A 12,500-nucleotide genomic window follows, 5' to 3' on the forward strand; every position below is an offset into this window, starting at 1 on the left:
ATTGGTATTGGGTTTGATAAATATCAATGCAATGAATTGTTTCAAGGCCAATCATAATTGGCTTATCAGAACAGAACGAAATTCATTTATTTGATTAATACAGGTACCTTAGCAATTCGACATAGATCCAATCTATTTTATCGAAACATGTGATGAAGGGATTTGCTTTGTCCACCGAACCCAATTTTTAGTTTTTAGAAAAAACACACACACATAATTTTCGATAACTTCTTGCTGCCTCTTCCAAAAATTCCCGATTTACTTTTTGTTAATTTACCGGCTTAGTGTGAGATAGAAACATGCCTGTCTCGTCGTAATAATGAGTGAATCAATGAATGAAAGTGGAAAAAATGAAGGTTAACTCCCTTTTTTATGTTTATGTTAAACCAATCACTGATCTTATACTTTGTATTATTAATATAATCTAGTTTCTTTTTATAATATCTATTTATTTCTATTTTTATAATATCTATTTATTTCTAATAAATATTTATATAATAGATTGAATTTATCTAATTTATTTCTATATCGAATAGAGTGGCGATGAATGATTTACTGAGTATAAATCGTGAATCTAAAATGGAAAATCATAAAAGATGGAAAAAGCTCTCGCTCTAGTCATTCCATTATATTGACAATTTCAAAAACTGCTCATACTATGAGCATAGTATAGTCATGATCAGGCAAGTATGCCCCATCGTCTAGCGGTTCAGGACACCTCTCTTTCAAGGGAGGCAGCGAGTTCGACTTCCCTGGGGTAGGGTACTACGAAAGGAAGTTGATCATGGATTATCAATAAACCTAGAATTGATTCTTCCTGGGTCGATGCCCGAGCGGTTAATGGGGACGGACTGTAAATTCTTTTTGGAACTACATAGATCTATGGAACTTTTTGGAACTACATAGATCTATGGAATCATTAATATATCCTGAATCGCACAAAGAGATAAAAAACTGTGAATATTGTGTGATTAGTTTCGTCGGTGTCAAAAATATAGAATTTGAGTAGGCAAGAAGATTGAATCAAAATAATTCCTTTTTTAAGTAAAGTTCTATTTCTGTCAGAGGCAATATGAATGGTATATCAAACGCACTAAACAGGTTATACGATATCTCTGGTGTGGAAGTAGGCCAACATTTCTATTGGCAAATAGCAGGTTTCCAAGTCCATGCCCAAGTACTTATTACCTCTTGGGTTGTAATTGCTATCTTATTAGGTTCCGCCGTTATCGCTGTTCGGAATCCACAAACCATTCCAACCGCCGGTCAAAATTTCTTCGAATATGTTCTTGAATTCATTCGAGACGTAAGCAAAACTCAGATTGGAAGAATATGGTCCATGGGTTCCCTTTATTGGAACTATGTTTCTATTTATTTTGTTTCTAACTGGTCAGGTGCTCTGTTACCTTGGAAAATCATACAATTACCTCATGGAGAGTTAGCCGCACCCACGAATGATATAAATACTACTGTTGCTTTAGCTTTACTCACGTCAGTAGCATATTTCTATGCGGGTCTTTCAAAAAAGTTGGGGTATTTCAGTAAATACATTCAACCACTCCAATTCTTTTACCTATTAACATTTAGAGGATTTCACAAAACCCTTATCCTTAGTTTTCGACTTTTCAGGAATATATTAGCTGATGAATTAGTAGTTGTTGTTCTTGTTTCTTTAGTACCTTCAGTCGTCCCTATACCTGTCATGTTCCTTGGATTATTTACAAGTGGGATTCAAGCTCTTATTTTTGCAACTTTAGCTGCGGCTTATATAGGCGAATCCATGGAGGTCATCATTGACTAGTTTTGTTTTGAAATAGTCTAGCCCTTTTTAGCTTAGCTTGGTCCAATCAATGTATGCGCAACTCAAGATAATCTACTTACTTAGGGACCATAAATATACAAATACGACGATCTAGAGTAATAACAAAAAGATTACGATATTAGAATTGTAATAAAAAGGAAAGAGATCTAATTGAAAGATCTTTTCCTAAAATTCAAGGTTGGTCCATTTTTTTATTACTTATATTTATATCATATTTACCTTCGATCAATATTATCCGATCAATATTATCTTTATCTTGATATTGTTTTTGTTTATTCAATTTCAATATTATGAGTCCTAATTAGAATAGAATTCTTATGGTATCAATTTAGGGTCTATGATTTTAAAAAGCTGTTCTTTATATAGATATAGAATGATTCCCATTTCAGTCGATTTCTTCATTCAATTCAATGATTGACCAAAGAAATTTTTTTCATAAATAATAAAATAAATTGCATGAACTTAGCTCAATCAAATACTGATATTGATGTTTTATTTCTATCAATGATTTGGTCTAATGAATTCGTCCATTTAGATTGTATCCATGGAGATAATGCTAAATAAAAATAAAAGGAAGAGACAATTTACATTACAAAAACGATATAAAAAAAAAGATTAGGAAAAAAAGGGGGGAAAATTAGGTATATGGAATCTAATGGCTATAAGACAGCTCTTGTCTATCCTTTGAGGAAAATTCTAGAATCAATTGAATCTAAGACATGAATAGTTGGTTTACGTTATGTAAGAAACACATTATATGGGATATTAGATATTGACTAGTTATATACGAACATATTGACTAGTTATATACGAACTCAAAATATTCTAATCCAACCTACTACTGTGGAGTTAGATAGGTATTCCAATAGAAGAATAAGTTCCTCTGTTTCGTCTTTGCTTTGAATTGAACGAATAAAGAGATAAAATAAAGACAAAAACGAAGAATTCAAAGCAAAGATAGGTTGGAAAAAAGAAAGGAAGAACAAAGTATGTGCGGATTCAAAAAATCTGAGTGGATGGGACCTAAAAAAGATGTCGAAATAGTTCTGACGGTTCAATAATCTTCTACTTCCATTCAAGGTTCTTGGTTACTTCGGCAGGTTGAATCTTAGCAGATGAATAATAAATTAAGTCAAAATTCATTGGATGATTGTATCATTAACCATTTCTTTATTTTGGTTGCGAGAACTTATCATGAATCCACTGATTTCTGCCGCTTCCGTTATTGCTGCTGGGTTGGCTGTCGGGCTTTGCTTCTATTGGACCTGGAGTTGGTCAAGGTACTGCTGCGGGCCAAGCTGTAGAAGGTATCCTGAGACAACCTGAGGCGGAGAGAAAATACGAATTACTTTATTGCTGAGTTTGGCTTTTATGGAAGCTTTAACAATTTATGGGCTGGTTGTAGCATTGGCACTCTTATTTGCAGAATCCCTTTGTTTAATCCTATAAACATGAGAATTTTGTATTTTTTTTCTTATTTTATGGCTTGGGACTTACTCCTCGCTTTTTCGAATTCTATCAAGATTTCACCCTACAATTAATTATTCGTTGGGACAATAATCCATAGGAAGGATTAATTTGAGGATGAAGAATTATCCACCGACTCGCTTTCTTCCTTCCCTTGGTAGTTCAAGAGAACCCTTATTTCTCATTTATTGTTTAAAGGAGTATTGCAACGAATGAAGTATTTTGCCATTGACATGAAACCTGCCCCCTAATTCTAATAAATTATTATTATTGGGAATTTTCAATTGAAAAAAAAATACATTTCTAGCTAACTAGATAAATAGAATATATTTTGACTCCGTTTAGAACATAGGTAAATGAAAATTCATTATTTATGAATAATTTTATAAAAATTTAATAATTTATTAAAACAAAAAAAGAAATACATGGAATTAGAATAATTAGAATAATATAAATATGATAGAATAGAATAAATGGAAAGGAGTCAAAAGCGATATAATACAAAAAAAAGAACCGGAGTTCTTTTTTTTAGTCTATCTAAAATAAAATAGGAGATCATGTATGAAAAATGTAACCGATTCTTTCGTTTCCTTGGGTCGCTGGCCATCCGCCAGGAGTTTCGGGGTTAATACCGATATTTTACAACAAATCAATAAATCTAAATTATGTAGTCCTTGGTGTATTGATCTTTTTGGAAAGGGATTGTGTGCGAGTTGTTTATTTCAAGAATGAGCTGGATTCACCCAGTTGTACTTTTTCATTATAACTAGGAAAGAAAAGAGTGCATGATCCACAATTACTTCTGAATAAATTTTTTAAAATCATGTTATAGAACCATAGCATTTCGTGATTCATTGGTACATCGACTTTGATTCTCTATTAACCAATAATCTGGGACCATTAACATGGTTAAGGCCAAACCGTTTGAAGTTCAGATGCAGCAGGGTACTCTTTCTACTACTATTTTACTAAATACAAATATATTTTCAAAACAAAAATGTTTTTCGATATAAAACACTCATGTCGATAAAACGATTTGAGAGCCTTTCCAATGCTGAATCGATGACCTATGTATAAAGGGAGAAGAATTCTTTGAATTTGAAGAAAAAAAAGAAACAACTTTGCTGACAAATTACAATTATACATTATACAATTCTAAGTACAATTAGAAATTCCAAATTATATGTAACTTTTTTATTATTATTTTTTATTATATACTTTTTAGTTTTTTGATATATTTTCTATTTTTGGTCAGAAGAATCCTCCGAATATTCTGGTCTTGGATTAGTAATCAGTTTCTATATTTTGGAATATGAATAGAGACGAGAGGGAGGGTAAGCTCATTACATTGAAAAAAAAGATATTGGGAATTAATTCCCAATAAATAAGAAATAATTGAGCGTGAGAGCCAATAGAATCAGAAAGGTTCATGTTTGGTTCAGGAAAGGATCATGGAATTTTGGAAATAAAAAAAAATGAATGGAAAGATAATCTACTTTCATTAGGAAGTTTATTAGATAATCGAAAGAGAGGATCTTGAATACTATTCGAAATTCAAAAGAACTACGCGGGGCTATTGAACGGCTGGAAAGGCCGGGCCGCTTACGGAAAAATAGAAATGGAGGCGGATCAGTTTCGGTGAATGGATACTCTGAGATAGAACGAGAAAAATTGAATTTGATTAATTCAACTTATAAGATTTTTGGAACAATTGAAAATTACAAAAATGAAACCATTTATTTTGAACAACAGAGCGATTAATCAAGTCCGACAACGGGTTTTCCAACAAGCTTTACAAGGAGCTCTAGGAACTCTGAATAGTTCTTTAAACAACGAGTTACATTTACGCACCATTAGCGCTTAATATTGGCTTGTTTGGGGTGATGAAAGAAATAACTGATTAGCCCTTTTTTACCTTTTACTTTATTGTAGATTGTGAGGTATTATTTTTTTCTTCCAAAAATAATTAGAAATACTCATAGTAACTATTAGAGCCGAGAAGAAATTAGTAATATTATCCGTGAACATGTTTAGGCAATATAATAGAAAGTAAAGATTGTAAATACTGGTACAAATCCTTCAAGTGGGCGACGGCATTGCTCGTATTCATAGGTCTTGATGAAGTAATGGCAGGTGAATTAGTAGAATTTGAAGAGGTTACCATAGGCATTGCCTCAATTTGGAATCAAATAATGTTGGTGTTGTATTAATGGGTGACGGTTTGATGATACAAGAGGAAGTTCTGTAAAGCAACAGGAAAAATTGCTCAGATACCAGTGGTGAGGCTTATTTGGGTCGTGTTATAAATGCCCTGCTAAACCTATTGACGGTCGGGGTGAAATTTCAGCTTCTGAATCTCGATTAATTGAATCTCTACCCCAGGTATTATTATTTCAGACGTTCGTTTATGAGCCTCTTCAAACAGGACTTGTATTGATTCGATGATCCTATAGGACGTGGTCAGCGAGAATTAATTATTGAGGATAGACAGACCGGTAAAACAGCAGTAGCCACGGATACGATTCTCAATCAGCAAGGGCAAAATGTAATGTGTTTATGTAGCTATTGGTCAGCATCTTCTGTGGCTCAGGTAGTGACCACTTTCCAAGAAAGGGGCGATGGAGTACACCATTGTGGTAGCCAAACGGCGGATTCAAGCTACATTACAATACCTCGCTCCTTATACAGGAGCTGCTTTGGCTGAATATTTTATGTATCGTGAACGACACATTAATCATTTATGATGATCTTTCCAAGCAAGCACAGGCTTATCATAAATGTCTCTTCTATTACGAAGACCGCCGGGTCGTGAAGCTTATCCAGGAGATGTTTTTATTTGCATTCGCGCCTTTTAGAAAGAGCCGCTAAATCAAGTTCTCAGTTAGGTGAAGAAGTATGACTGCTTTACCAATAGTTGAGACCCAGTCAGGAGACGTTTCGGCGTATATTCCTACTAATGTGATTTCCATTACAGATGGACAAATATTCTTATCCGCCGATCTATTCAATGCTGGAATCAGACCTGCTATTAATGTAAGGATTTCCGTCTCCAGAGTAGGATCGGCGGCTCAAATTAAAGCTATGAAACAAGTCGCTGGTAAATCAAAATTGGAATTGGCCCAATTCGCCGAATTAAAGCCTTTACAATTTGCTTCTGATCTCGATAAAGCTACTCAGAATCAATTGGCACGAGGTCAACGATTACGTGAGTTGCTTAAACAATCCCAATCAGCTCCTCTTACGGTGGCAGAACAGATAAGTACTATTTATACCGGAATGGTTATCTTGATTCATTGAAATTGGACAAAGGAAATTTCTCGTTGAGTTACGTACTTACTTAAAACGAATAAACCTCAGTTCGAAATCATATCTTCTACCAAGACATTCACTGAGGAAGCGGAAACTTTTGAAAGACGCTATTCAGGACCAAATGGAACGTTTTCGACTAGGAACAATTATAAATAGAAAATTCTAACTTAATGGAATATAGAAATCGATTCAAAATTGCGTCCAATAGTTTGAACCTATACCAAAGGTTTAGAAGACCTCTGTCCTATCCATTAGACAATGGACGCTTTTCATTACGATTTTTGACATTTTGACTTTTTCTCTCTTGTTCGGTTTTCTTTTCTCTTGGTTGGAAAACTAAAGAACATGAAAAATTGTATTGTTAGGAATTGGATTTATTAATTCAATTCAATGATGCTAATGCATCGTTGAATTGAATTAATAAATATTCAAATAGATAGAATAGATAGAATTCGAATATCAGGCGGGTAGCGAATCGAACCCACATCGTTAGCTTGGAAGGCTAGGGGTTATAGTCGACGTTGATTCATTATTTTTAGCGTCTCTAATTCAAAACCGAACATGAAATTTTGGTTTCATTCGGCTCCTTTATGGAAGATGGATAAATAAAAAAAAAGAAATAAATAAAATAGAATATAAATAAGATAAAGATAAGGCAGGAACGAAATGAAATAAGAATTTGGCCCATAACATCTATGTTAGCTTTTCTGTCTGAATGCATTCAAAACAATTCGCTTTCTAGATGATCCTTCTAGAAGAATGGGATTAGAATAGAACAATTTTCTAGTTACTTCGTTCTCTATTTCTATTTGAGAAAATCCTTAGGAAAAGCATTTTGTTTCCGCCGAGCTAAAACAAGATGTAAATGTCTCTAGTAAACCAAAGTTATCGTTTAATAGCTATTTTGCTTCAATATCCCATCAAAAAATTGAAGATTTAGTTACGATTAGAAATACACTTTTCTATCTTTATCCATGGATCTTTTCCTCATACTTATTCAATTGGAAGTATTGATCCAATTGAAAAAAAATTTATGTTCGTAATTTCATAATCCAATTTTTCAATTTTAGTTAGAATATAATTTTAAAATTATATTTAATTGGCCTTGGATCCAAATCACGAGAATGTATATTCTTCCTCAAATCTTTCGTTGAGAGGTAAAGTTAAATCCTTTTAAGAAATAAAGTTTTTGCTCGGAATATGAATCAAACCGAGGACCCCTTAACTCTTAGGGGATTAATAGAACGAATCACACTTTTACCACTAAACTATACCGCTACAATGCGATTATTGTATTTATTGTATATTTATTGTATATAAATATAAAGGGACCCTTTGTCAAACAGGGGTGGGCGTAATCAAGATAGGATTACAAGATAGGAGCCTAAAAAATCCTGAAAATTAGGGCCTTGCCACCTTTTGTCAGAAGACTTGTGTTATAGGATTTTTGATAGACAGGATTCGACAAAAGGACTTAGTCATAACATAAATAACATAAAAATGGATTGTGCAAAAATCCATAGTTTTTTATTATTTATTCTAGTTATTCTAGTAAAATAAAAAATAAATGGAAATAAAAAGAAATAGGAAGAAAGAAAAAGAATAGAAATAATATTTTGATTCTATATCATAGGAACGGAAATAGGACTTCTTCCGCTTCTGATTGTTGATTCAATGCAATAACAAGATTTTTTTGTTACAACAAGCCAGATCGCAGAATCATAGAAAAAATGAGTTATTTGAGTTGAAAATAAAAAATAGGCCGGCCAGGTACTGCCAGCCGGTCCGTGAAATGGAAATTGAAAAGTCCTTTGCGAAATCAAAGCGATATTCTTTCTTTTTTTGTTATTTGAGATATTTCTTTAGAGCCATTGTTTTATTTAAAAATATAAATGATATAGAATATAATATAAATGAAATGGAATTACTGATAAAAGTTCTATATCTCTATAGAAAAGTTGGATATAGCTATATAATCAATCTATCTAATAATAATAAAATTTAGAATCTATATATCTATGGATTAATAATACTCTATATAGATAAATAATCTATATAACATAATCTATATAACAAAGTAAAAGGGCTTTTTCAAGCCTTTCTTTTTGCGTGCTGTAACATAGTAATTATCTTTCTCAATTAGGAGAGATGGCTGAGTGGACTAAAGCGTCGGATTGCTAATCCGTTGTGCGAGTTATTCGTACCGAGGTTCGAATCCTCTCTTTCCGTTCGGTTTTTGGTAGTGGAATCAAATCTAATACCATTTCTAAAAATGAAGCAAAGAACTCTCCTTTTTATTCTTCGCGTCCAGGATTACGTCGGATCATTAGATAGGAATCCGAAGATGAAGAGAGAAACAAAGAATATTACTACGGTGTAAACAAAGAGTTTAAGAGTAAGCATTACACAATCTCCAAGAGCATTTTTTGGAAAAGAAGAATAGATTCCCGTTTTATACCACATATCCTATTTTGTTTTGATTTTGACACCAAGAAATAAAGTGATTTCTAGAATTTCTAGAAATCCAAAGAATTCAGAAATTCACTTGTAATAAGAGTTGAGTTTTTCATTACAAAAAAAATTCTTTCATACCAACAATTATATATTGTGGCGGACTCTAATCTAAATAGGGTTCTTCGGCGAAAAGGGTCAGAATGAGGAAATGGGATGATCCCGATTTATCAGGGCTATCAAGAATTTCAATCTTTGAATTGAGGTTCGTTCATAGTGTAAGACTTATCTGATCTTTTCAATTGTTAGAATTTTTTTTTTCTTGAATCACTCATGAATTTTTCTAGGACAGTATTAAGGATCTCATCGAAAACTTACAGCAGCTTGCCAAACAAAGGCTAAGAGAAAAAAGAGAACAGGTATTACTGGCATAAAATCTACGATTGGATTCAAAAAAGCATAGGCCTCGGGCAATTTGGCGAATAAAAAACTACTCGAAAAAAGGGCAGAATTAAAACAGATACAGATCAAATTAAAGATATTAAGCATAACAAAATTTTGTTCTTGGAGATAATTTTGATTGAGTTATTAATATGTTTTTGATATAAGGAAAAAATGAAGAAAGGAAAATAAGGCAGACTAAACTTCTTTGAACTCACCCAATCAAAAGCCTTCAATTCTTACAAGAATGAAGAAATCATACTTTCATACAATATCTTAATTGAATTCTATGTATCAATAAATTCGATTTAATTCTCTATCCATACGTGCAAAATCGTAACAAGTCTATTCCATAGCTATAGCTATTTGGAACTGGAATTGACGAACAAGGAATACCATATTAGTGTTTAGTAGTTTCAAATAGAAATCTAAATGGGGCGTGGCCAAGTGGTAAGGCAACGGGTTTTGGTCCCGCTATGCGGAGGTTCGAATCCTTCCGTCCCAGAGCATACTCTATTTATATATCAGAATAACCATATCCGAATCTAAATTGCTCTTTTTTTTTTTAATAACCTTCTTTCTAACAGTCAAGTATTGAAAATGTGATTCTTGCTTTTGATTTTAATGATTTCTTAGATTGGCACTCGAACAACTGTGAGATTGCTGGATCTATTCTACCGAGTTATTTGATCTATCAGGTTATTTGAAGATGCAGTAGATTCAAAAGATTAGTTTATTGTGTTATTTATAATATTCGTGATATTATTAGTATTTTCGTAATATTATTATTAATGATATTCTTTATTTTTATTTTTTATTAGAATCGAAAGTTTAATTAGAATAGAAAAGTATAATAAAGTTTAAAAAATAAAAAATATTGCATTCAGACAATCATACAATATAGGGGTAGTTTGAATTCTTATTGAGGCTTTTCTTCCTAAATTATTTATTTATTTCATATAGCATATAGAAGAAATTGATTTCATATAGAAAGTATAGATAGATTACTATGTATCGACTGAACCAATGACTATTCATGATTCCATAATTGAATCAATGCTCAAACTAGAGAATGTTATGGTAAAACTTCGTTTGAAACGATGTGGTAGAAAGCAACGTGCGACTTGAAGGACATGATCAGCTGTGGATGTCAAAACCCACCACTTTCCGTTATGTAGAAATGAAGGTGCTTTTGCTCGACATCCTTTGTTCTATTATAATCCGTCTTTTGTTGGGTTGTAATGTAAATAGTACAGGATGGAGCTCGAAGAAACATCCATTTTTTCGAGGCAAGGATCTAGGGTTAGTTAATGGAAATCAATAAGTTGGAACAACTTCGTAAGTCTATTGTGATATAGAAATCGAAGGATCCGATTCAAACTATTTTCAAATCAAAAGAAAAGTTGTTGGAATTGGTAAAACTCGATCAAAGTGTATCATGCGGGAATTAATCGTTCATATGATTCTTTGATAGAAAAAAAAAGAGAAAAAGGGCATGTTGCTGCCATTTTGAAATGATTTAATATCGCCAGTAATGTTTAAACCCAATGATTCAAGGCAAGATAAAAGATCCTAGAACAAGGAAATACCCTTTTCCATTTTCTCAACAACTAGATTAAAATGAAGAATCGAAATAGATTCTAAGCGAGACAAACAAAAAGGGTTAGAGACCACTCAATAAAAAGAATACCTAAGGTTTTTTGAGCATTTTGAGAGTTATTTGACTTGAGTTATGAGGTACGAATGCTTTTCTTCTTTTTTCGAAAAAAGACGAGTTAAATATCTAATTGATTTGCTGGTTTATGGATCTTTTTGACATGCTAATTCCATACATTATAATTCCATACATAGACATAACTTTAAATTAATCATTTTTTTCTCGAGCCGTACGAGGAGAAAACTTCTTATACGTTTCTAGGGGGGGGGTATTATTTAACTACATCTATCCCAATGAGCCGTTTATCGAATCGTTGCAATTGATGTTCGATCCCGAAGAGGAAGAAGAGATCTTCGAAAAGTGGGTTTTATGATCCGATAAATAATCAAACCTATTTAAATGTTCCGCCATTCTCTATTTCCTTGAAAAAGAGCTCAACCCCAGCAACTGTTCATGATATTTTAAAGAAGGCGGGGTTTTAGAACTTACTCTTAATCAAACAAAATTCACTTAATGAAATCCAAAAAAGAGGGTGTGGATGATTCATATCTAGCTTTGTATAAATTTTTCTTTATTATTTCCTCCCCCCTCTTTTGGTCTATTCAGACTTTTCTTTTTTAAAAATTTATTATTCGTATTTCTTATTCCTTTGCTACTATAGAATATTGCTACTATAAAATATAGAATACCGTGTTCTATAACAACAAAACCCGATTTTATTGAGCCAATTTTATTGAGAGAAAATAGAGAGAAAAAGGATCAAGTGAATAAATGAAGTAATTGCATTTAAACATTTACAAAACAACATAAAATAAGATAAAAAAAAGATAAAATAACATATAACATATAAAAAGAGAAAATATTAATAATTAATAATAATTAATAAAAAAAATAAAAAAAATGAATTCTATTTTTTTCATTGTATTTTTTTAGGCTTTTATATTCTTTATTCTTTTCAACTCTCAACATTTATATTCAAAATTTACAATCATTGACAACAGTGTATCGAACAAATATAATTCGATCATAGATAAATAGATCCATTTATCCTCGTTTGGCACTTCACTTCATTCAAATAATGGGTTCTTTCTTTGAATTTGTTGTGATACAATAAGTTTTTTATTGTAATTGTATTGAAACAAAAAATGGATAACACTGGAATGAATAAGACAGGAGGCGGTCCGCAAATTTTCCTTATTCTATTTCTATGGTTTTATCTGAGAATTTCGTCTTTTTTATTCAATTTTGCTAATTTCGTGTTTTGATTGCTAGTGCAATTCCATTTTTTATTCGATTGTATCTACATATTCTAATTTTTTCAGGTTGCTAACTCAACGGTAGAGTACTCGGCTT

At 32.3% G+C, this 12,500-nt stretch overlaps 2 pseudogenes; both read left to right on the plus strand.

The window, feature by feature from the left end:
* The first annotated feature begins 1,072 nt into the window (after positions 1-1,072).
* Positions 1,073-1,801, plus strand: LOC128288397 (ATP synthase subunit a, chloroplastic-like; annotated as a pseudogene).
* Positions 1,802-5,400: 3,599 nt separating this feature from the next.
* On the plus strand, positions 5,401-6,764 carry LOC128288399 (ATP synthase subunit alpha, chloroplastic-like; annotated as a pseudogene).
* Positions 6,765-12,500: the final 5,736 nt, after the last annotated feature.

Source organism: Gossypium arboreum, unplaced genomic scaffold (genome assembly GCF_025698485.1).
Source record: "Gossypium arboreum isolate Shixiya-1 unplaced genomic scaffold, ASM2569848v2 Contig00210, whole genome shotgun sequence".
NCBI lineage: Eukaryota > Viridiplantae > Streptophyta > Magnoliopsida > Malvales > Malvaceae > Gossypium > Gossypium arboreum.